Here is a 23,823-nt window from a genome sequence, read left to right as displayed (position 1 = left end):
CTTGTGAAGTTAGAAGCAAAAAGGAGTGAATAATATTAGATTTCTCTCAGTGTTAAAATTTTGCAAAGATGGTTTTAAAATGTGGCAGACACCACCTTAAAAAAGTGATAAAGTTAACATCATCAGTGATTACTCAGGTTGATATCATGTATCCTTTGATGTCATGTGATGTGAAGGGCATTTCTCTGTGATATTGTTCTTCCAAAGCCATAACTGTAGTCTAGATGTGAGAAAACATTAGACAAAACCAAATTGAAGGACTTTGTTCAAAATACCTGATTAGTACAATACCTTGCTGTCAGTCATGAGTAACAAGGAAGGACTATAAAACTTGTCACTGATTGGATGGAGGAAACTAAGGAGAAATGATGACTAAATGTAACGTGATATTCTCTATTGGATCCTGGAACGGAACAAGTACATTATTGGAAAGACTGGTGAAATCCAAATTAAGTTGTCCCTTTATAAAATAGTATTGTACCAATGTTAATCTCTTAGTTTTGCCAGATGCACCATGGTTGTATGTTAACATTAAGAAAACCTCAGTGAAGGGTAAAGTTTCTGTGTATAGGAACTCTCTATACTGTCTTTGTAACTTTTATATAAATATAAATATTCCAAAATAAAAGAGTTACAAAGTTATTGAGTTCTTAATTTAAATCCTTTGTACCTTTAATAGAGTTGGTGTGATTGCAGATCCCTTCCCTCTCAAAGTTACATGTATTGATTCTTAACCTTCTCCAACAAGACAGATAAAACTCCCTTCTGCCTTTCAGAGGCTTTCTGCTTAGCTTTTTGTCCCCTCACTCTGCATAATTTCAGACATTCTGCAAGTGTCTTGAAGGAACATTTTGCTCAGTTTTGTATCCATTGTGTCTCAGTGAATTTTGGTCTCTGAAATCATTAATTTTGTCCGTCTAGCATAGTGAGACTGCCAAAAACCTGCTGGATTCTCTGACCTGCAGCAGTGGACCTGTGGTTAAAAGAAGCATGGATTCTTGACATTTTGTCGTATACTCAGAATCCACAAATGCCTCCAGGGGAAAAAAAAAAAAACCAAACAGATGCAGACCATTAGCTCACCTCTCTGAAGTGATCTCCTCTCAGGAATCTTGGCATCACTAGCAATGTTTAAGCAGCTTTCTAATGCCTTTAACACAAGAAAAAATTTACATATGTAAGCAAATTCTTTCCTATTCAGAAACACCACTTCTTTAATTACTTTAATTTCTATGTTTAACCTGGCTTGACTTCCTTGAACGGAAGTTAGTAAACTTGTTCATGTTGATTTACACTGGACACTACTGTCAATATTTTTAAATGTTTTATGTTAAAAGCAACTTGAGCACAAGCCCTTAAAATTAGTGTTATCTTTCTGACTGTATTCATTCATAAAGCATTTACTGAGAATTTTCACCCAGTATCTGCATGCTATGTACCTGGCACTGTGCAGAGCACTCAGGATATTTTCATGAAATCAAAGTTTTTGCCCATAAGGATTTCTTTTTTTTTTTTTTTTTTTTTTTTTACCTTTTTTTCTATGTTTGAGGGATCCCTGTGCAGGTTTGTTATATAGGTAAAATCCTATCAAGGGGGTTTGTTATACAGATTAGTTTGTGACCTAGGTACTAAACCTAGTACCCAATAATTATTTTTTCTGCCCCTCTCCCTCCTCCTACTCTCTACTCTCAAAGTGGGCCCAGTAAGAGTGGTGGGAGAGGGCATCCTTGTCTTGTGCTGGTTTTCAAGGGGAATGCTTCCAGCTTTTGCCCCTTCAGTATGATGTTGAATGTTGGTTTGTCATATATGCTTTTTATTATTTTGAGGTATGTTCCTTCAATATTTAGTTGAGAGTTTTAATAGGAAGAAGTTTGAATTTTATCAAAAGCCTTTTCTGCATCTATTGAGATAATCATGTGTTTTTTTGTCTGTAGTTCTGTTTATGTGATGAATCACATTTTTTGATTTGTGTTATGTTGAACCAACCTTGCACCTTAGGGATAAAGCCTTCTTGATAGTGGTGGCTAAGCTTTTTGATGAGCTGCTGGATTAAGTTTTCCAGTATTTTGTTGAGGATTTTTGCCTTGATGTTCATCAAGCCTATTGGCCTGAAGTTTTCTTTTTTTGTTGTGTCTCTTCCAGGTTTTGATATCAGGATGAGGCTGTGGCCTCCTAAAATGAGTTAGAGAGCTGCCGAGACTGACTCAGTCGTAGAAACCCCAACCCAGGCAGCACTGAAGGAATTAAGAAACAGAAACAAAGATAGAGTGCAAAAGTGGGATCAGAGTGGGACTGTCAGGGATCTGCCAGCATTTTCTAGCTGACAGCCCAGAGCAGACTCTGACCCACGTATTTATTCTTTGTAAACAAGTGATGATTTTTTAATAAGCAAGTGCTCAGTGTTTCTTCATAGAATAAAGATAGACTAAACAGGCAGATAGTACCTGTTCACTACTGAGATAGAAATAAGCTAAAGAACACTCTGCAAGTCCACAATGGGGACAAGGTCAAATATCCTGTGTTTTGGGAGCTGGTTTAACTAGTGCAGGACCAGTACATACTGCTTGCTTATTCCAGCAGTTTCCTGCCTGGAGATGGCTCAGTGTTCCTTGCCATTGCCTCTCAGCAAACAACATATACTGCATCACACACACATCACAACCTCCTCCCAACAGAGAGCAGTTCCTCCTCCTCAAATTTGTGAAATAGTTTCAGTTGGAATAGTACCATCTCCTTTGTACATCTGGTAGAATTCAGCTGTGAATCCATCTGGTCCTGAGTTTGTTTTTTTGTTGTTGTTGTTGTTAGTAGGCTATTTATTAATTCCTCAATTTCACAACTTGTTCTTGGTCTGTTCTGGGATTCAGTTTCTTCCCGTTCAGTCTTGGAAGGGTGTATATGTCTAAGAATTTATCTATTTCTTCTTTATTTTCAAGTTTATATACATAGAGGTGTTCATAATATTGTCTAATGGTTGTTTTTATTTCTGTGAGGTTGGTGGTAATATCCCCTTTGTTGTTTCTAGGATTGTGTATTTGATCTGTCTTTTCTTCTTTATTAGTCTAACGAGCAGTCTATCTATTTTATTAATTTTTCAAAAAGCCAGCTCCTGGATTTGTTGATCTTTTGAATGGTTTTCATGTCAGTCACCTTCAGTTTAGCTCTGATTTTGTTTATTTCTTGTTTTCTGCCTGTTTTGGGAATTGTTTGCTCTTGGTTCTCTACTTCTTTTAGTTATGATGTTATATTGTTTTTAAATTTGAGAACTTTCTAACTTTTTGATGTGGGCATCTATTTCTATAAATTTACATATTAACACTGCCTTAGCTGTGTCCCAGTGATTCTGATATGTTGTATCTTTGTTCTCATTAGTTTCAAAGAACTTCTTGATTTCTGCTTTAATTTTATTATTTACCCAAAAGTCATTCAGGAGCAGTTTGTTCAGTTTCTATGTAATTGTACCTTTTTGAATGAATTTCTTGTTTTGTAATTTGGTCGTGCTGTGGTCTGAGAGACTGATTGTTATGATTTCAGTTCTTTTGCATTTGCTGATGAATGTTTTACTTCCGTTTATGTGATCTGTTTTAGAGTATGTGCTAGGTGATGATGAGAAGAATGTATATTCTGTTGTTTTTAGGTGGAGAGTTCTGTAGATACCTGTCGAGTCCACTTGATCCAGAACTGAGTTCAAGTCCTGAATATCTTTGTTGATTTTCTGTCTTGATCTGTCTAATATTGTCAGTGGGGTGTCAAAGCCTCTTACTATTATAGTGTGAGAGTCTACATCTCTTTGAAGGTCTCTAAGAACTTGCTTTATAAATCCGATTGCTCCCGTGTTGAGTCTATATGTATTTAGGATAGGTAGATTTTCTCGTTGAATTGGCCCCTTTACTATTATGTAATGCCCTTCTTGTCTTTTTTGATCTTTGTTGGTTTAAAGTCTGTTTTGTTTGAAAATAGGATTGTGATCCCCGCTTTTTTCTGTTTTACATTTGCTGGCTAGATTTTTCTCCGTCCCTTTATTTTAAGCCTATGTGTGTCATTGAATGTCTCTTGGGTCTTTTGAAGACAGCATACCAACAAGTCTTGGTTCTTTATCCAGCTTGCCAATCTGTCCTTTAATTGGGGCACTTAGCCCATTTACATTTAAGATTAGTATTTATATTTGTGTATTTGATCGTGACATTATGTGACATCATAATGTTAGTTTGCAGACTATATGGTTCTTTTTAGAGTCCCTGGTCTGTGTACTTCATTCAGTATGTTTTTGTAATAGCTGGTAATTGCCTTTCCTTTCCATATTTAGTGTTTCCTCCAGGAGCTCTTATAAGGTAGGTCTGGTGGTAATGAATTCCCTCAACATTTGCTTGTCTGAAAAATGTGGAACACTTCATAAATGTGTGTGTCATCCTTGTGCAGGGGCCATGCTAATCTTCTCTGTATCGTTCCAGTGTTAGTATATGTACTGCCAAAGTGAGCACTAAAATAGCTTCATGTGGTTACAGTTTTGCGAGGAATATATTCTTTCATACTTACACTTTTAACATTTTTGTTTATTTAACGGGTTTTTCATAGCATATATTGGCTTTTTTATACAGTGTGGATATCATGGTGTTTTCATTTTAGTATAAGTCTTTTCCTTTCTTATGTTCCTACTGATATATTTGGGTTTAAATCTACTGTTTTCTATTTGCACTACCTGTTGTGTAATATTTCCTTTTTTCCTCTTTTGGATTAAGTTATATTGTTATTTAATTTTTCTACCATTATTAACTAGGGATAATTTTTTTCTATTTATTTGATGGTAACTTTAAAGATTAAAACAAGTATTCTTATTAAAGTTTAATATAAATGAATGTTAATTTTATTTATTCCCCTTCTGACTTAACAATGTTTGCCAACCTCTGCTTTTGTATTTGTATTCTTGTAGAATTTTTCCATAAGATTTTGATGATACAACTTCTGTGGTATAAGCATGTTCCATTGTTATCTGCAGTTTTTCTCTAACTTGGTATCTTTAAATTGGGATCTAGAGACTTAATCAAATTCAGTTTTCATTTCAGAAGTCATATTGTGTCTTTCATTGGCAGGCACTTAATATCTGATTCATATTCTCTCCTTCCCTACTTTTCCTCTCTCTCTGTGGCAAATCCAATGCCAAGATGCATTAAATAGGAGTTACAAAGGTATTCAGTTTTCTTATCTGTTCTCCTCCTCCCTGTCTGCTTCATCTGTTTTGTTACCTAATGGCATTGTTCATTCATCCCTTTATTTTCTAGTATTCATAATTTGTTCTTTAACATTCTCCAAAGGCGACCAGTTAGTTTTCCTGTTTTTTTAAAATCATTGTGAACTCATGGATTGGAACATCCTTGATGTGTTTGGTTGTATTTCAGTTACTATTGGTACTCAAATAAGCTCAACTTTGGCCAGTGGGAAACTCTTCATATCTTTATGTCTTGCAAGTCTTTTGTTGTTGTTGTTGTTTGTTTGTTTGTTTGTTTGTTTTTGAGATGGAGTTTCACTCTTGTTGCCCAGGCTGGAGTGCAATGGCGCAATCTTGGCTCACCGCAACCTCCACCTCCTGGGTTCAAGTGAGTCTCCTGCCTCAGCCTCCCAAGCAGCAAGGATTACAGGGATGCGCCAGCATGCCCGGCTAACTTTGTATTTTTAGTAGACGAGGTTTCTGCATGTTGGCCAGGCTGGTCTCCCACTCCTGACCTCAGGTGATCCACCCGCCTCTGCCTCTCAAAGTGCTGGGATTATAGGCATGAGCCACCGTGCCCAGCCTTTGCAAGTCTTTTTATGTGGCCATAATAGGCTTTAACAGTCCCAGACTCATCTTGTACATTTCATCACACAAAAGTCAAATCAGCCATTATTATAAGAAACTGGTTTGTTTTAATGGGAAGTTATATTTAAAGACTGAAATGTGTACACTAGTAATGCTTAGTGTTGTAGGATTGGCCATTTGTTTTAGGTCTTTTCAATGGACACAAGTAGGAGAGATGTACTTTTAAGCATAAAATACCTTATATATTGAAATTCAAAATTCGGACCACAGGTTATTTCCTTAACTTCTTATATTTTACCTGTATTTTCTTTTTTCTCATACCAAGATTCCCAAATTTCAAGAGTACCAGAGATGGTAGAATTATGATATAACCCAAGCCCTCACTGATGGTGAATAAAATATTTTCAGGACAAAATAGCAAACTGTCATCAAAGATATGATTGTTGCAAACAGTTTAAAAAATTTTTACATACACATTTCACATTTTTCCCTTCCACTTTTGTGTACTGTACACTTTCCATAATACTCTTTATTTAGAGTTAGTACTGCCTGTAAATATTTAATGTGCATTCACTGTTAATGTCAATGTCTTCCTCAATGTTTTGGTTGCCTGAAACTCTAGTAGCTTCCCAAGGAAAGCTTTCATGAGATCAGTACCTTGAGTTCTTGTTGCTGGATAATGACATTTTTTTCTATGGCCTTTATGCCTTTAGTTTGTTTTTTTGTTTTGTTTTGTTTTGAGACAGAGTGTTACTCTGTTGCCCAGGCTAGAGTTCATTGACGCAATCTCAGCTCATTGTGACCTCCGCCTCCTGGGTTCAAGCGATTCTCCAGCCTCAGCATCCCAAGTAGCTGGGATTACAGGCGCCTGCTGCCACGCCCAGCTAATTTTTGTATTTTTAGTAGAGATGGGGTTTCACCATTTTGGCAAGGCTGGTCTCGAACTCCTGACCTTAAATGATCCACCCACATTGGCTTCCTAAAGTGCTGGGATTACAGACATAATCTGTTATTTTTTAATGATAGCTGTTGTGACTGGTATGCGATGCTATCTTGTTGTTTTGATTTGATTTCTCTAAAGATTAGTGATATTGTACATTTGTTCATATGCTTGTTGGTGCATTGTATACCTACTTCTGAAAAGTTGTCTGTTCATGTCCTTTGACCACTTTTTAATGCCATTGTTCATTTTTTGCTTATGTATTTATTTAAGTTTCCTGTAGATTCTAGATGTTAGATCTTTGACAGATGTATGGTTTACAAATGTTTTCTTCCATTCTGTAAGTTGTCTGTTTGCTGTTAACAGTTTCAAATGTCTTTCATATAATTAGGCCCCATTTGTCATTTTTGCTTTTGTTACAATTGCTTTGGACATTTTCCATCATGAAATTTTTGCCAGTTCCTATGTCCAAAATGGTATTATCTAGGTTATCTTCCAGAGTTTTTACAGTTATGGGGTTTACATTTAGGTCTTTAATCAGTCTTTAGTTGATTTTTGCATATGGTCTAAGGAAGTTGTCCAGTTTCAATCTTCAGCTAGCCAGTTATTCCAGCACCATTTATTGAGTAGGGAGTCCTTTCCTCATTGCTTGTTTTTGTCAGCTTTGTCAAATATCAGATGGCTGTAGGTGAGTGGCTTTATTTCTCGTCTCTCTCTTCTATTATGTTGGCCTATGTGTCTACTTTTGTACCAGTACCATGCTGTTTTGCTTACTCTAGCCTTGTAGTATGGTTTGAGGTTGGACATTGTGATTCCTCCAGCTTTTACCTTTTTGCTTAGGATTGCCTTGGGTATTCAGGCTCTTTGTTGTTGCTGTTGTTCAATATGAATTTTAGAATAGATTTTTCTAATTACTTGAAGAATGTCATTGGTAGTTTGATAGGAATAGCGCTGAATCTGTAAATTGCATTGAGCAGTATGGTCATTGAGCATGGAATTTTCTTTCATTTTTGGGTGTCATCTCTGATTTTTTGAGCAGTTTTGTAATTCTTGTTGCAGAGATCTTTCACCTCTCTGGTTAGCTGTACTTCTAGGTATTTTATTCTTTTTATGGCAGTTGTCAATGGGATTGTGTTCCTGATTTGGCTCTTGGCTTGGGTGCTGTTAGTGAATAGGAATGCTACTGATTTTTGTACATTGATTTTGTATCTTAAAACTTTACTGAAGTTACTTATCAGCTCAAAGAACTTTGGGGCCAAGACCATGGGGCTTTTAAAGTATGGAATCGTGTCATATACATAAAGGGATAGTTTTACTTCTTCTTTTCCTAGTTGGATGCCTTTTATTTATTTCTCTTTCCTGATTGCTCTGGCCAGGACAAAATACTATGTTGAATAGGAGCGGTGAGAGAGAGCATTCTTATGCTGGTTTTCAAGCAGAATGCTTCCAGCTTTTGTTCATTCATTGTGATGTTAGCTTTGCGTTTGTCATTGATGACTTTTACTGTTTTGAAGTATATTCCTTCAATGCCAAGTTTCTTTAGGATTTTTAGCATGAAGGATTGTTGAATTTTATCAAAAGTCTATTCTGTATTTGTTAATATAATCATATGGTTTTTGTCTTTAGTTATATTTATGCGATGAGTCACATGTATTGATTTGCATATGTGGAACTAACCTTACATAAAGGTTAACTAACCTTTAACCCAGGGATAAAGTCTACTTGATTGTGGTGACTAAGGTTTTTGATATGCTACTGGATTCATTTTGCTAGTATTTGGTTGAGGATTTTTGCATCTATGTTCATCAAGGATATTGGGTGGAAGTTTTTTTGTCGTGGTAGTGTTTCTTCCAGGTTTTGGTGTCAGGATAGTGCTGGCCCCATAGAATGAGTTGAAGAGATTGGGGAATAGTTTTAGTAAGAATGGTACCAACTCTTCTTTGAACACCTGGTAGAATTTGGCTGTGAATCTGATTCTTGGCTCTTTTTGGTTGGTAGGCTATCGATTACTGATTCAGTTTCAAAGTTTGTTATTTATCTATTCACAGAGTCAATTTCTTCTTTGTTTAGTCTTGGAAGGATGTGTTATGTCCAGGAATTTATCCATTTCTTATAGATTTTCTAGTCTGTGTACATAGAGGTGTTCATAGTAGTCTCTGATGGTTATTTGTATTTCTGTGGAGTAGTGGTAATATTCTCTTTGTCATTTCTTATTGTGTTTATTTGAATATGCTCTCTTGTTTATTTGTCTAGATGGCTATCTTAATAATTTTTTCAAGAAACCAATTTTTAGATTTATCTTTTGTATGGTTTTTTAATGTCTCTGTTTCAATCAGTTCATCTCTGATTTTGGTTATTCCTTGTCTTCTGCTAGTTTTGGAGTTTGTTTGCTCTTGCTTCTCTAGTTCTTCTAGTTGTGATGTTATGTTGTTTGTTTGAGATTTTTCTAACTTTTTGATGCAGGCATTTGGTGCTGTACATTTCCCTCTTAACACTGCCTCTGCTGTGTCCCAGAGATTCTGATATGCTGCTTCTTTGTTCTCATTAGTTTCAGATGACTTCTTAATTCCTGACTGTATTAGTCTGGGTTCTCTAGAGGGACAGAACTAATAGAATATATGTATACATGAAAGGGGATTTATTAAGGAGAGTTGACTCACATAATCACAAGTGTCCTGTGATAGGCTGTCTGCAAGTTGAGAAGCAAGGAAACCAGTAGTGGCTCATTCTGAGTCCCAAAATCTCAAAAGTAGGGAAGCCAACAGTGCAGCCTTCAGTCTGTGGTCAAAGGCCCAAGAGCCCATGGCAAACCATGGTGTATGTCCAAGAGTCCAAAAGCCAAAGAACTTGGAGGCTGATGTTTGAGGGCAGGAAGCATCCAGCATGGGAGAAAGATGAGGGCCAGAAGACTCAGCAAATCAGCTTCTTCCACCTTCATCTGCCTGGTTTTCCTAACCATGCTGGTATCCGATTGGATGGTACTCACCCACATTGTTGGTGAGTCTTCCTGATGATGGGTCTTTCTCTCCCAGTCCACCAACTCTAATGTTTATCTCTTCTGGTAACTCCCAGAAACAATACTCAGGATCCTTCAATCCATTCAAGTTGACACTTAACATTAACCATCACACTGCCTTAATTTGATAATTAACATGGGTTGTTCTAGAGAAGGTTGTTTAATTTCCATGTATTTGTATGGTTTGATTCTCTTGGGTTTGATTTCTGTTTTTATTGTACTGTGGTCCAAGAGTGTGGTTGGTATGGTTTTGGTGTTTTTGAATTTGCTTTTGCCTTATGTCTGATTGCATGGCTGATCTTACAGTGTGTACCATGTGGCACTGAAAAGAATGTATATTCTGTTGCTTTTGGGTGGAAAGTTATGTAGATGTCTGTTAGATCCATTTGGTCATGTATTGAGCTCAGGTCCTGAATCTCGTTAATTTTCTGACTCAGTGATCTGTCTAATACTGTGAGTGGGGTATTGAAGTCTCCCACTATTATTCTATGGGAGTCTCTTTGAAGACTAAAGTCTCTTTGAAGGACTAAAAATTTGCTTTATGAATCTGGGTGTTCTTGTGTTTGATATACATTAATTTAGGTCTTCTTGTTGAATAGAGCCCTTTACCGATATATAATGCCCTTCTTTGTCTTCTTTGATGTTCATTGCTTTAAACTCTCTTTTGTCTGAAATCAGGATTGCAAGCTCTGCTTTTTTACTGTTTTCCATTTGCTTGGTAGATTTTTCTTCATCCCTTTATTTTAAGCCTGTTGATGACATTGCATATGAGATGGGTCTCTTGAAGACAGCATACTATTGGGTCCTGTTTCTTTATCCAGCTGGCAGCCACTCTGTGCCTTTTAATTGGGGAACCTAGCCTATTTACATTCAAGTTTCTTATTGATATGTATGGATTTGATCCTGCTATTTCATTGTTAGCTGGTTGGTATGCAGACTTGTTTGTGTGGTAGCTTTATAGTGTCACTGGTGTGTATACTTACATGTGTTTTTGTAGTGCCTGGTAATGGTCTTTCCTTTCTATATTTCATGCTTCTTTCATGAGCTCTTACAAGGCAGGTCTGATGTTTAACAGATTCTCTCAACATTTGCCTCTCTGAAAAGGACCTTATTTCTCCTTCATTTATGATGCTTAGTTTGACTGGATATGAAATTCATGGTTGGAATTTTTTTCTTTATGAACGTTGAATATAGGTCCCCAATCTCTTCTGGCTTGTAGGGTTTATGCTGAGAGGACTTCTATCAGTCTGATAGGGTTCCCCTTGTAAGTGACTTCCCCCTTATTCTCTAGCTGCCTTTTACATTTTTTCTTTCATTTCAGTCTTGGAGTATCTGATGATTATGTCTTGGGGATGATTTTGTGAAGTATCTTGCAGGGATTCCCTACATTTCCTGAATTTAAATATCATCCTTCCTAGCTAGGATGGGGAAGTTCTCATGGATGATACCATGAAATATGTTTCCCAAGTGGCTTCCTTTCTCTTCGTGTCTTTCAGGGATGCCAGTGAGCTGTAGATTGGGCCTCTTTACATAATCCCATATTTCATGGAGGTTTTGTTCATTCCTTTTTCATTCTTTTTTCTGTATTCTTGTCTGACTGTTGTATTTGAGAAAGCCAGTCTTCAAGCTCTCAGATTCTTTCATTGTTCTGCTGTTAATACTTGTGATAGTACTATAAAATTTTTTTAGGTTGGTTTTTTTTGTTTGTTTTTTGTTTTATTTTTTGCTGTATCAGGTTGGTTAGTTCTTCTCTATACTGGCTATTTTTTCTGTCAGCTCCTGTGATTACTGTGATTATTAGCTTCCTAGCACTGGGTTTCAGCAGTCTCCTGATCTCAACGATCTTCATTCATAATCATATTCTGAATTCCATTTCTGTAATTTCAGCCATCTCAGCCCAGTTAAGAACTCTTACCATAGAGTTAGTGTGGTTGTTTGGAGAAAAGAAGGCACTCTGGCTTTTTGGATTATCAGAGTTCTTGAGCTGTTTCTTTTTCATCTTTGTGGTTGTATGTTCTTTTAATCTTTGAATTTGCTGTCCTTCTATGGATTGTTTTGCTTTTATCTTCTTTAATGCCTTTGGGCCTTGAGGGTTTAATTATGGTATTAGGTGGATTTGGTTGACTGCCTTCTATTCTAGTCTACTCCTGGGTCTTGGAGGAGCCCCCTCCAATTACTGCCTTCCCATTTGCATTTCTTTTGTTGGGGGTTCTGGTCCATGGGGCTCCCTCAGGCTGGGGCTTCCGTTGGCCTGCTAGCTGTGTCCTCACCTGTAGTCTGCTGTTTGTGTGCTTCCTGGGGGAAAGATGGGGTTGTGTCCACTCACAGAGTTCAGGTGGAAGTGTGACTTTTGGGATGGAAACTCTTTGTGGGTATTGCCTGTCTGGCTATGGGTGGCTGGGGATTGGTGGGGTTGATAGCCCTGCCTTTCAGGTTTTTCCAGAGCAACGGGAGGCTGTGCCCCTCAACACATTCAGGCAAACATAGGGCCACTGGGCTGGAAAACCTAGCAGGTGTTGCCTGCCTGGCTATGATTGGCATGGGTATAGGGTCATGCACCCTACTATTCAGGTGTTTCCCAGAACAGCAGGAGGCTGCATTCTCCAGCCAAGCTCACACAGAAGCAAGGCTGCTGGGCTAGAAGCTCTAGCAAGTGTTGCCCACCTGGATACCAGTGGTGGTAGGTGGGGTCTCTTGCTCTGCCATCCAGATGTTTCCTATGACAACTGGAAGCTGCATTTTCCAGCTGACCTCACACAACAGTGGGCCACTGGGCCAGAGGCTCTAGCAGATATCACCTGCCTAGCTACCAGTGACTAGGGCTGTTGGGGTCTCATGCTCTGTGGTCTGGATGTTTCATGTGACAACAGGAGGCTACAACCTCCAGCTGAGTTCACACAAAAGTGGGACCTCTGGGCTGGATGCTCTAGCAAGCATTGTCCAGCTGGCTACCAGTGGTGGGGGTGGGAGGATGGGCTGACCACATTTGAACCAAAGTAGAACTGCTGGGCTGGAAGCTGCCACTGAGCTGTGGCTGGCACACAGTGGTGGAGCAATGTTACCGCTCCCTGGCACTGTAACTGACTGCAACCTCTGTTGGGTTTGTGGCACTGGTGCTGCTCTGGTCCAGGACCCAACACTTGTGTCAGTCCTCTTTGACTTGGAAGTTGCCCTTGGAAAATGTCTGGGTGGCTCTCTGCCTCAGTCTAGAAGTATAGTTGGAGAAGGTGCAGGGTAGGGGACAGGGTGATTCTCCTGTTCCCAGTCTTGCACAGGTCTCTGTGGAGAGTGTAAATCCCCCTGGGGACTCTCACTCACCCTTTCCAGTGTTGGAGAGATTCTCCTGGCTGTGGACTGAGCCCAGACGGGCTAGTGCCCAGCTTTACTCCTTTGTGTTCTCTATGTTCCGCTGCCCTGATGGATCCCGATGCGGTTTCTCATATGATCAGCCTGCAGCATCCGTGTTCATCAGCCCTTTTGTTTCCTCTCCAGGACAGTGGCACACACAAGTTGCTTCTAGTCTGCCATATTGGCCCCACCCACTTTTAAACACCTATAGAATTTTTAAGCATGTGAGTATCTCCCTTTGCAATCATGATAATAGTAATTTAACTTGTCCTCTGTGTTTTAAGAATTTGTTCATCTTATTATTCTGTTTAAATAACAGTCCATGATGTTTTTTACTTGTCTGGGACAAGTCTTTTTCTATTGTAGATTGGGCCTCTTTACATTTCTGTTACCTTAATTTATGCTAATAGTTTTATGTTCTACTTTTTCTTCTAGTCTTTTACAGTGGAGGCTTATGTTATTGATTTTAAGCCTTTTCTAATCTATACATTTAATAGTGTAATTTTCCCTCTAAGCCACTGCTTCAGATGCATCTCATAATTTTTATGTTGTATTTGTATTATTCACTTCATAATATAATCCAATTTCTATTGTGATTTCTTCATTGACTCTGTGATAATTTAGAAATGTATTTCTTAATTTTCTCTTAGTTGGGTATTCTCTCACCTTTTGTTATTGACAGCTACTTTAATTTCTTCCCAGCTAGAGAATATAGTTTGAATTATTTGAAATGTATTAATATGTAATCAAGACCTGGCATATAGGCAGTTTTTCTAATTCTGTGTGTACTTGTTAAGAATATGTACTCTTAACAAGTATAAAATGTAGAGGGAAGTATTCTGTGTAAGTACAGGTACTTCATGTTTATTATGGTGTTTAGATCTTTTCTATACTTACAGTAAACACTGTCAAAAAATAATGAATTATTTGCCCTCTTTTTATCTGTAAAATAAATGTGTTTCTACCTGAGATAATAAAATCTAATGTCACTTATTACTCAATTCTAAAGGCTTTTTATTTTTTTTAAAAGAAGCTTTGTTGAGATATCATTCACATACAATTCACACATTTTAAGCACACAGTTCAATGGCTTTTACTATATTCAAAAAAATCACATCTAATTTTCAAAACATTTCATCACCCCACAGAGAAGATATTTTGTAACCACTGGGAGTCAAGTATCATTCTACCCTTTCCTCATTTGCTCCTCCATTTCTAAGCAGCAACAATCCAATTCCTGTAGATGCCAATTCTGCACATTTCATATAAATTGAATCATACAATATATGGTCTTTGTGACTGGCCTCTTATGTTTAACATAATATGTTAAAGGTTTGCCCATGTTGCAGTATATGTCACTTTATATTATTTTTTATATGGCTGGATGGCATTTCATTGTATAAATAATGACCAATTTTTTTAATCTATTCATCAGTTGATGGATGGATCAGTTAGTTTGGATCATTGCCACTTTGTGGCTGTTAAAAATAATACTACTGTCAACATTTATGTGATAAATCTATTTTGACCATTTGAGGAATTGCTTAAGTATTATTTATAATGGCATATCATTTTGCCTTTTCACCTGGCATCCTTGCTGAACTTGGTTGTTTGCTCTCTTTTCTGATGATAGCCATCCTAGTGTGCATGAAGTGGTGTCTTATTGGGGTTTTGATGTACATTTCCCTACCAATGATGTTGAGCATTGTTTCATTTACTTATTGGTAATTTGTATATCTTCTTTGGAGAAATATATATTCAAATGATTTTCTGTTTTAAAAATGTGGTTGTGTTTTTATTGAGTTTTTAAAAAACTTTAAAAAATTTTAGACTCAGGAGGTACATTGTATGTTACATGGATATACTGTGTAATGTGGAAATTGGGGTTCCAGTGTAACCATCAATATTGAACATTGTGGCCAACAGGTAATGTTTCAACCCATATTTGCCCTCTTCTCCTTCCCACTTTTGGAGACCCCAATATCTATTCTTTTCATCTTTATGAACAGTGCAGCTGTTGTTTATCTTCCACTTATACATGAGAACATGCAGTATTTGATTTTATGTTTCTGAGTTAGTTCATTTAGGATATTGGCCTCTAGCCCTATCTGTGTTACTGCAAAGGACATGACTTTATTCTTTGTATGGCTGTATAGTGTTTCATGGGGGGTGTGTGCATGTGTGTGTATGTGTATGTATGTGTGTGTGTGTGTGTGTATCTCACATTTTCATTGCCCAAGTTCCATGACTTGGTTATCAACAGTGCTATAATGAATAAATGAGTGCAGGTGTCTTTTAATGTAATTATTTTTTTTTCTTTGGGTAAATACCAACTAGTGGAATTATTGAGTCAAATTGTAGTTCTATTTTTAGTTATTTGACATGTCACCATAATGTTTTCCATAGAAATTGAATTAATTTACATTTCCAAGAATACTGTATAAGCGGTCCCTTTTCTCCATCTTCATGCCAACCTCTGTTGTTTTTGACGTTTTAGTAGTAGCCATTCTGGTCCCTGTGAGATGGTATCTCATTGTGATTTTAATTTGCATTTCTCTGATGATTAGTGATATTGAGCATCTTTTCATGTGTTTGTTGGCCACTTGTATTTCTTCTTTTGAGGACTGTCTGTTCAGGTCTCTTCTTTTGAGGAATGTCTGCTGAGATCTCTTCCGTGTGTGTGTGTGTGTTTGTATTACCTGAATGGGTATAGACACATTCTGTACTCTTTTTGTTTGTTTGTTTATAACAGCCCAAGATACAGGCTTTTTTACTTTTTATTTATTATTATTATTATTATTATACTTTAATGCAGAATGTGCAGGTTTGTTACATAGGTATACACGTGCCATGATGCTTTACTGTGTCCACCCCATCATTTACATTAGGTATTTCTCCTAATGCTATCCCTCCCCTAGTCCCCCAGTGCCCTGCTATCCCTCTCCTAGCCACCCAGCCATCGACAGGCCCAGTGTGTGATGTTCCCCTCCCTGTGTCCAAGTGTTCTCATTGTTGAACATCCACTTATGAGTGATACCATGCAGTGTTTGGTTTTCTGTTCTTGTGTCAGTTTGCTGAGAATGATGTTTTCTCAGCTTCATCCATGTCCCTGCAAAGGACATGAAGTCATCCTTTTTTATGGGTGCACAGTATTCCATGGTGTGTATATGCCACATTTTCTTTATTCAGTCTGTCATTGATGGGCATTTGGGTTGGTTCCAAGTCTTTGCTATTGTGAACACTGCCTCAATAAGCATACATGTGCATGTGTCTTTATTATAGCATTATTTATAATCCTTTGGTATATACCCAGTAAGGGATTGGTGGGTCAAATGGTAGTTCTAGTTTTAGATTCTTGAGGAATCGCCACACTGTCTTCCACAGTGGTTGAACTAATTTACGCTCCCACCAACAGTGTAAAAGCATTTCTATATTTCCACATTCTCTCCAGTGTCTGTTGTCTCCTGATTTTTTTTTTTTTTTTAATGATCGCCATTCTAACTGGCATGGTATCTCATTGTGGTTTTGTTTTGCATTTCTCTAATAACCAGTGGTGATGAGCATTTTTTCATACGTTTGTTGGCTGCATAAATGTCTTCTTTTGAGAAGTGTCTGTTCATATCCTTCACCCACTTTTGGATGGGGTAGTTTGTTTTTTTCTTGTAAGTTTGTTTAGGTTCTTTGTAGATTCTGGATATTAGCCCTTTGTCAGATGGGTAGCTTGTAAAAATGTTTTCCCATTCTGTTGGTTGCCTGTGCACTCTAATAATAGTTTCTTTTGCTCTACAGAAGCTCTTTAGCTTAATTAGATCCCATTTGTCAATTTTGGCTTTTGTTGCCATTGTGTTTGGTGTCTTAGTCATGAAGTCCTTGCCCATGCCTATGTCCTGAATGGTATTGCCCAGGTTTTCTTCTAGGGTTTTTATGATGTTGGGTCTTGTGTTTAAATCTTTAATTCATCTGGAGTTAATTTTTATACAAGGTGTAAGGAAGGGATCCAGTTTCAGCTTTCTGCATATGGCTAGCCAGTTTTCATAACACCATTTATTAAATAGGAAATCCTTTCCCCATTGCTTGTTTTTGGTCAGGTCTGTCAAAGATCAGATGGTTGTAGATGTTTGGTGATACTTCTGAGACCTCTGTTGTGTTCCATTGGTCTAAATATCTGTATTGATAGCAGTACTGTGCTGTTTTGATTACTGTAGACTTGTAGTATAGCTTAAAGTCAGGTAGCGTGATGCATCCAGCATTTTATTTTTTTTGCTTAGGATTGTCTTGACTATATGGGATCTTTTTTGGTTCCATATGAAATTTAAGGTGGTTGTTTCCAATTCTGTGAAGAAAGTCAATGGTAGCTTGATGGGGACAGTATTGAATCTATAAATTACTTTGGACAGTATGGCCATTTTCATGATACTGGTTCTTCCCAACCATGAGCATGGAATGTTCCATCTGTGTCCTCTCTTATTTCCTTGAGCAGTGGTTTGTAGTTCTCCATGAGGAGAGCCTTCACATCCCTTGTTAATTGTATTCCTAAGTATTTTATTCTCCCACTGAACCACCAATGCACCTCTGTTATTCTCTTTGTAGCAGTTGTGAATGGTAGTTCACTCATGATTTGGCTCTCTGTCTGTTACTAGTGTATAGGAATGCTTGTGATTTTTGCACATTGATTTTGTATCCTGAGGCTTTGTTGAAGTTGCTTATTAGCTTAAGGAGATTTTGAGCTGAGACAATGGAGTCTTCTAAATACACAATCATGTCATCTATAAATAGACAGTTTGACTTCCTCTTTTCCTAATTGAATATCCTTTATTTCTTTTTCTTGCCTGATTGCCCTGACCAGACCTTTCAATACTATGTTGAATAGGAGTGATGAGAGAGGGCATCCTTGTCTAGTGCCAGATTTCAAAGGGAATGCTTCCAGTTTTTCCCATTCAGTATGGTATTGGCTGTGGTTTTGTCATAAATAACTCATATTATTCTGAGATATGTTCCATCGATACCTAGTTTATTGAGAGCTTTTAGCAAAAAGGCTGTTGAATTTTGTCAAAGGGTTTCTCTGCATCTATTGAGATAATCATATTGTTTTGGTCTTTGGTTCTGTTTATGTAATGGATTATGTTTGTAGATTTTCATATGTCAAACCAGCCTTGCATCCCAGGGATGAAGCCAACTTGATCGTGATGGATAAGCTTTTAGTTGTGCTGTTCAATTTGGTTAGCTGGTATTTTATTGATGATTTTCACATCAATGTTCATGAGGGATCTTGGCCTGAAATTTTCTTTTTTAATTGTGTCTCTTCCAGGTGTTGGTATCAGGATGATGTTTGTCTCATATAATGAGTTAGGGAGGATTCCCTCTTTTCCTATTGTTTGGAATAGTTTCAGAAGGTATGGTACCAGCTCCTCTTTGTAACTCTGGTAGAATTTGGTTGTGAACCCATCTGGTCCTGTACTGTTTTTGGCTGGTCAGCTATTGATTGCTGCCTCAATTTCAGACCTTGTTATTGGTCTTACTCAGGGATTCGACTTCTTCCTGGTTTAGTCTTTGGAGGGTGTAAGTGTCCAGGAATGTATCCATTTCGTCTGGATTTTCTGGTTTATTTAAATTGAGATGTTTATTATATCTCTGATAGTAGTTTATATTTCTGTGGGATTGGTGGTGATATCCCTGTTAACTTTTTTTATCGCATCTATTTGATTCTTCTCGTTTCTTCTTTAGAAGTCTGGTTAGCAGTCTATCTATTTTTGTTGATCATTTCAAAAAAACAGCTTCTGAATTCATTTATTTTTTTCAAGAGTTTTTTGTTTCTGTATCTCCTTCAGTTTTGCTCTGATCTGAGTTATTTTTTGTCTTCTGCTACCTTTTTAATTTGTTTGATCTTTCTCCTCTAGTTCTTTTAATCTCAATTTTAGATCTTTCCTCCTTTCTTTTGTGGGCATGCAGTGCTATAAATTTCCCTCTACATACTGCTTTAAGTGTGTCCCAGAGATTCTGTTACATTGTGTCTTCATTTTCATTGGTTTCAAAGAACAGTTTACTTCTGCCTTCATTTTGTTATTTATCCGGTAGTCATTGAGGAGCAGGTTTTTCTGTTTCCATGTAGTTGTGTGGTTTTGAGTGAATTTCTTAATCCTGAATTCTAATTTGATTGCACTATGGTCTGAGAGACCATTGGTAATGATTTCCATACTTTAGCATTTGCTGAGGAGTGTTTTACTTCCAATTGTGTGGTCAATTTTAGAATAAGTGCAATGTGGTGCTAAGAAGAATGTATATTCTGTGGATTTGGGGTGGAGAGTAATGTAGATGTCTGTTAGGTCCACTTGGTCCAGATCTGAGTTCAAGTCCTGGATATCCTTGCTAATTTTCTGTCTCATTGATCTGTCTAATATTGACAGTGGGGTGTTAAAGTCTCCCACTGTTATTGTATGGGAGTCTAAGTCTCTTTATAGGTTTTTAAGAACTTGCTCTTTGAATCTGGGTGGTCCTGTATTGGATGCATATATATTTAGGATAGTTAGCTCTTCTTGTTGCATTGATCCCTTTACCATTATGTAATGCCCTTCTTTGTCTCTTTTGATCTCTGTTTTAAAATCTGTTTTATTAGAGACAAGGATTGCATCTTCTGCCTTTTTTTTTTTTTTTTTTTTTTTTTTTTTTTTTTTTGCTTTCCATTTGCTTGGTTAATCTTCTTCCATCCTTTTATTTTGAGCCTATGTGTGTTTTTCCACATGAGGTGGGTCTCCCGAATACAGCACACCATTGGGTCTTGACTCTGTATCCAATTTGCCAGTCTGTGTATTTTAATTGGGGCATTTAGCCCATTTACATTTAAGGTTAATATTGTTATATGTGAGTTTGATCCTGCCACTATGATGCTAGCTGGTTGTTTTGCCCGTTAGTTGATGCAGTTTCTTCATTGTGTCGATGGTCTTTACAATTTGGTATGTTTTTGGAGTGGCTGGTACTGGTTGTTCCTTTCCAGGTTTAGTGCTTCCTTCAGGAGCTCTTGTAAGGCAGGCCTGGTGGTGACAAAATCTCTCAGCAGTTGCGTGTTCATAAAAGATTTTATTTTTCCTTTGCTTACGAAGCTTAGTTTGGCAGAGTATAAAATTCTGGGTTGAAAATTCTTTTCTTTAAGGATGTTGAATATTGTTTCCCACTCTCTTCTGGCTTATAGGGTTTCTACCAAGAGATCCGCTGTGAGTGTGATGGGGTTTCCTTTGTGGGTAATCAGATCTTTCTCTCTGGCTGCCCTTAGCATTTTTTCCTTCATTTCAACCCTGGTGAATCTGACAATTATGTGTCTTGGGGTTGCTTTTCTTGAGGAATATCTTGTGGTCTTCACTCTATTTCCTGAATTTGAATGTTGGCCTGTCTTGCTAGATTGGGGAAGTTCTCCTGGATAATATCCTAAAGAGTGTTTTCCAACTTGGTTTCATTCTCCCCATCACTTTCAGATACACCTATCAAATGTAGATTTGGTCTTTTCACATAATCCCATATTTCTTGGAGGCTTTGTTATTTCTTTTTCCTTTTTTTCCTCTAATCTTGTCTTCTTGTTTTATTTCATTGAATTGATCTTCAATCTCTGATATCCTTTCTCCTGCTTATTCGATTCAGCTATTGAAACTTGTGTTTGCTCACAAAGTTCTCATGCTATGTTTTTCAGCTCTGTCAGGTTGTTTATGATCTTCTCTGCACTGGTTAATCTAGTCAGCATTGTGTCTAACCTTTTTCAAGGTTCTTCGCTTTCTTGCATTGGGTTAGAACATTCTTTTTTAACTTGGAGAAGTTTGTTATTACCCACCTTCTGAAGTCTGCTTCTGTCAGTTCATCAAACTCATTCTCTGTCCAGTTTTGTTCCCTTGCTGGTGAGCAGTTGTGATTCCTTGGAGGAGGAGGAGAAGGGACATTCTGGTTTTTCAAATTGTCAGCCTTTTTGCGCTAGTTACTTCCCATTTTCCTAGATTTATCTACCTTTGATCTTTGAAGTTGGTGACCTTTAGATGGGGTCTCTGAGTGATTGTCTTTTCTGTTAATGTTGCAACTATTTCTTTCTGTTTGTTAGTTTTCCTTCCAACAGTCAGGCCTCTCTGCTGCAGGTCTGCTGGCATTTGTTGGAGGTCCACTCCAAGTCCTGCTTGCCTGGGAATCACCTCAGTTTGAAATGTGGAGATCCCCTGCCTTCTGTGTCGCTCTTGCTGGGAGCTGTGCACCAGAGCTGTTCCTATTCAACCATCTTGCCAGCCATCCCTTTCAAACCTGTTGTTTTTTTTTTTTAATTGGGTTTTCTTTTTTTTAGTACGTGTGGGAGTTGTTTGAGTCATTTGTGGATTCTAGATGTTAGTCCTTTGTCAAAGGCATAATTTGCAAATATTTTCCCCTACTATGTAAGTTGTCTGTTTACTATGTTGATTATATATTTTGTTGTACTTCTAACCTTTTTAGTTTAAGTCCTATTTTTCTATTTCTGTTTATTCAGTAGAGTTTTTCCTAGGTTTTCTTCCAGGTTTTTTATACTTTCAGGCATTACATTTAAGTCTTTATTATATCTTGAGTTAATTTCTATATACGGTGAGAGATAAGGGTTCAAGTTTAATTCTGCCTATGGCTAGCTAATTTTCCCAGTGCTATCATTGAGTAAGCTCTCCTTTCCCCATTGTTTGTTTTTGTCAACATTGTAAAAGTTAATTGTGGGCATGTGGCTTTATTTCTGGGTTATCTATTTTGTTCCATTGATTATGTGTCTCTTTTTGTTCTAGTGCCATGCTCTTTTAGTTACTATAGTTTTGTAATATAAGTTAAAGTCTTATAATGTGATGCTTCTAGATTTTTTTTTCCTAGGATTGCTTTAGCTATTCAGGCTTTTTTTGGTTTCATATCAACTTTATGATGATTATTTTTCCTAATTCTTTGAGAAATGACATTGGTAATTTGATAGGAATTGTGTTGAATCTGTAGATTGCTTTGGGTATTATGGTCATTTTAATGTTACTGATCCTAACATATCATGAGCATCGGTTTTTTTTTTTATTTGTGTCAGTTACAATTTCTTTTAACACTGTTTTTAGTTCTCCTTGTAGAATTCTTTTACCTCCTTAGTTAAATGTATTCTTAGGTGTAATTTTGTGTGTGTGGCTATTGAAAATGGGATTGAATTCTTAATTTGGCTCTCTGAAGTTTATTGGTTTATAGAAATGTAACTAAGTTTTGTACATTGTTTTCTTTTTATTATTGTTTTTAATTTTTTACTTTGGGCCCACCAAATGGGAGGGGGAAATACAAAATGGCAGCAGCCGTGAATTCTGGTTCTAGCCTCCTGCTGCTCCACTGCCTGACCTGGGCAGGTAAACCCTCTCCTGGTTTACATCTGGATGTTGTCAAACGAGACAAACTAACTTGAGAAACTAATTATTGTTGAAAAGAAGTATTACTTATTTGGGAAAAACTGATTTGTGTGACTTTACTATTGACCACGAGTCTTGCTCTCGGTCCATGCTGCACTTGTTTTTACCACAAACATCTGAGGAGGGTTTTCCTGATAGATCTCAACAGTACATACGACACCTTCTTGGGTCGCGTTCATTTGGAACCTCACAAGCCTCAGCAAATTTCCATTGATTCCAGGGTCTCATTTGATGCATCCACAAGAGTATACACTCTGCATGAGAAACCTCAGACATTGGCATGGGCTGTGAAAGGAGTTGAGAAGATGAGTGAAGAGGATGATGAACTCAAGGGCTTACGATTCCAGGGCCTCATTTGATGCATCCACAAGGGCATACACTCTGTATGAGAAGCCTCAGGCATTGCCATCAGCTGTGGAAGGAGTTGAGAAGATGTGTGAAGAGGATGATGAACTGAAGGACTTACTGGGGCTTCCAGAGGAGGAAACTAAACTTGATAACTTGAATAGTTCAACACTACCCACAACAAGTAGATTTTACCCTTACCATTGAGGAGGGAAATCTAGACATTCCAAGACCAAAAAGGAAGAGGAAGAACTCATGGGTGACCAAGGATGATGAGCTCATCAACTCAGAGGATGTGGATCCCTCAGTTGGTTGATTCAGGAACATAGTGCGAAAGAGGCGGGCCAGGCAAGAAACCCTCTGATATGATATTTTCAATCCTTACTGATTTGATGTTTTTGGTCATGAAGAAGGGTGGGATTGGGTGGGAATGGGGTGGTAGGTGCTGGGGAGCTCATGAACTAGGGAGAAAAAGTTTCCATGTTTGCAGTATCAGTTATGTTTTTTGGTGAAGTCTTTAGGTTTTTCCCAATATAAAATTATGTCATCTGCAAGGAAAGATAAATTGACTTCTTTTCCAATGAAGTTGGATGCCCTTTATTTCTTTCTGGTCTGGTTGTTCTAGGTAGAACTTCTGGTGCTATACTGAGTAACAGTGGTGAAAGTGAGCATCTTTGCTATATTACAGATCTTAGAGGAAGGACTTTCAGTTATTCCTCACTCAGTATGATAATAGCTGTGGGTCTTTTATATATGGTTTTTATTGTGTGAGGTATGTTCCTTACATACTCAGTTTTTTGAGGGTTTTTATTATGAAGGGATGTTGAATTTTATGACATGCTTTTTTAGTATTAATTGAAATGATTACATGGTTTTTGTCCTTCATTTTGTTGACATGATGTATCACATTGATTGATTTGCATATGTTGAACCATCCTTGCATCCCTGAAATAAATCTCAGTTG

General features: G+C 37.5%; 1 protein-coding gene, 1 non-coding gene and 1 pseudogene across 6 annotated transcripts in view; 2 read left to right on the top strand and 1 right to left on the bottom strand.

Moving 5' to 3' along the window:
• Positions 1-23,823, top strand: part of SPATA6 (spermatogenesis associated 6) — a 160,915-nt gene that overhangs the window by 110,176 nt on the left and 26,916 nt on the right. The window lies entirely within an intron of this gene.
• LOC135273573 (U6 spliceosomal RNA) lies at positions 4,375-4,481 on the bottom strand. Its single transcript, XR_010341347.1, has one exon. It is a non-coding gene; the product is annotated as a U6 spliceosomal RNA (small nuclear RNA).
• On the top strand, positions 22,394-23,195 carry LOC105705135 (nuclear inhibitor of protein phosphatase 1-like; annotated as a pseudogene).

This window comes from Aotus nancymaae, unplaced genomic scaffold (genome assembly GCF_030222135.1).
Source record: "Aotus nancymaae isolate 86718 unplaced genomic scaffold, 86718_ANA_hifiasm-v0.15.2.pri h1tg000007l, whole genome shotgun sequence".
Lineage (NCBI taxonomy): Eukaryota > Metazoa > Chordata > Mammalia > Primates > Aotidae > Aotus > Aotus nancymaae.
This window is presented reverse-complemented; position numbering and strand designations above follow the sequence as displayed.